General features: G+C 37.8%; 1 long non-coding RNA gene across 1 annotated transcript; it reads right to left on the minus strand.

Moving 5' to 3' along the window:
• LOC107634786 lies at positions 1,243 to 2,328 on the minus strand. The gene is made up of 2 exons (XR_001619052.2): positions 2,032 to 2,328; positions 1,243 to 1,790 (listed from the first exon to the last, which is right to left on the minus strand). It is a non-coding gene; the product is annotated as an uncharacterized LOC107634786 (long non-coding RNA).

A 2,482-nucleotide genomic window follows, 5' to 3' on the forward strand; every position in this document is an offset into this window, starting at 1 on the left:
AATTACTACAACCGTTTTCTTTTCTTTAATATAGTATCAGCCCGAACATATTGTTAAATTATCACTTATTCTAAAAGGAGAAATAATTAAGGCCAACCAAAGTACCAAACTGCATTATTCAGAGACACCAAAAAAAAAACTGCATTATTCATAACGAAGTTTATCGCATGCAACTTAAAAGTAGGTAAAAGCTACTTGCGTCAGTGTATGATAGAGGAAGAGAGATGTACACCAGGACAAAACTGAGAGAAAGCAAAACCAGAGCCCAGAGGTCCCAAATACATTGCATGCTACCAGACTCTTCCAAAATCAAGGCTACACATTTATCTCAGCAAAAAGACGAACCTTCCTCTTTGAGTAAACCGAAAGTGAAAGAAATATACAGCGCCCAAAGAACGAACATAAAAACGTAACAAAGTCTCTCGTTTTAAATTTCAAAGGTTAAAAAAGCTACCTGGAGCTGAGGGTGATGTGTTAGTGAATCGTGATTCATGAAATGGAGAAAAAAGAAAAAAGGAAAGGTAAACAAAACAGAAACAGGAATGCTATGTGGCTTGGCCTGATGTGAAACGTCAAATCAGCTGCAAGTCCAATTCCGAACTGGGCCCCGTTATCTGACGGTGTTAATTACATCGTGACTGACACTTTTCCAATGGATCGTGAAAGCATCGATCGGGTTCCAAATACGAATTAAAAGGACCATAGGAAATTTTGTTAAATTAATAAATGCCATAGGCCATAAGATTCATGGCCCAGATCCCTGATTAAATAGCAGTCACGTGCGCGAACAACCATGATGTATACACAACCGCTTTCAAAAATTCAATTATTTTTCAAAAACACACCGTGATGCATAATTTCATACGATATTTACGCCACCACGATCCCACGTCAAAAAAAAAAACATGGCTAAACCAAAACCGAGAAACACTCACTGTATATCATCTTTTTCCCCCTTCATAATTATCAGAAAATAAAAATAAAAAAATATGAAAAAAGCGGGAGTACCTTGAGAAGGTGGTCGTGGATCTTGTTGGGAAGTTGAATTACTGTAGAGTGACAGAAAGTCATGCGTAGGTTTTCTTCCTGCTCGTTTTTCAGCAAGGGAGAGAAAAAAAGAAAAAAGAAAAATAAATCAGACTATCTCACACAGTCATACATATCGAACGGAAATTCAGAAAACAAAATTAACGAAAAAAATATAGTAAGGATCAGTTTCCATGTGGAAATAAATATTAAATACCTTCGGTTCCAAATGACCGCGCTTGAGGAAGTTCCATCATCAAAACCAGAAAAATATTGCTATTCTTTTCCGTCTCTTTCGTGTCGTCCTCTTATTCCTTCCTGGTAATTCAACGGAATTTTGAATTTCAATCTTCCAGAATCTCAATTCACATAGAATCCAATTCCGTTACCACGTGAAAAAGGCTTGAATTCGTAAGACAGCGCTGGAATTGAGAGCTTCAAGCTTCGATCTCACTATCTCGCTGATGGAAGATCCTCAGATCCGAATTTAACAGAAACCGTTGTTTTCTTCGCTCCTTGGTTTAGATTCAAGTCCAAAGCAAGCTTAAGATCACAATCGCACCTACTCAATTTTCTTCTCCAAGTTCCTATATTAATCTAAGCTCTCCGTTCGTAATCAACAATCACAATTCTGCACGAGACGATAGATGGCTTAGCTTGTTTACATCAAAGGAAACTCGCATGATTGATTTCCGTAAAAAGAAACTTGAAGAATTAAGCGGTTTGGCTCCAAAATCGTCAATCGTGATGAGAATTTAGCGAATCTGAAATCAGAACTACACATAAATTCAATTTCCGAGAAAAGTAACTGTCGCTGAAGAAATTAAACTTGCAAGCTACCACAATTCAGCTTATAACACACCAAAATTAAGAAATCAGCAACTTTAACAAGACGAAACAGGAAAAAAAATACATTCAAATTAATTTCAAGTAAGAATCGCCATAAACAAAACTGTGGAGTGTAACAGTGAAAGAATCAAAGCTAAGGATGAATTGGAATAGCACCTGAAGTGGAATCCGGTGTAAAATAGCACACCTGAAGTGAAGAATAAGAATCTTAGAGCGTCGAAACAGAAGAGAGAGAGAGAGAGAGAGATATCTTCTTTCTTTCTTTCCTTTTTCTCCGTGGATTCCTTTGTTAGCTCTGAAAACAAGCACTGCGGCGAAAGAGAAGGCTTCGGGTCGGACCCTCCTCTTTCACTTTCTCTTTCTCTTTCTCTCTCTTGTGTGTCTGTTGATTTGAGAATTTGAGATGAAAGTTGTTTTTATATATAGTTTTGTTCCGCCTTCTCTGTGTTTTCTCCATCCATTTTCATCTCCTTTATTTTGCTTTTGGTTTTCTAATCCGTCAACTTGCAAACTCCGTTTACAAACGTCGTTGCGGCGGGTAACGCCGTTAGTTCCCACCCCAATGTAAACGGTTTATGCAGTGCCACACGTCGCCGTTTTTATACGG

This window comes from Arachis ipaensis, chromosome B01 (assembly GCF_000816755.2).
Source record: "Arachis ipaensis cultivar K30076 chromosome B01, Araip1.1, whole genome shotgun sequence".
NCBI lineage: Eukaryota > Viridiplantae > Streptophyta > Magnoliopsida > Fabales > Fabaceae > Arachis > Arachis ipaensis.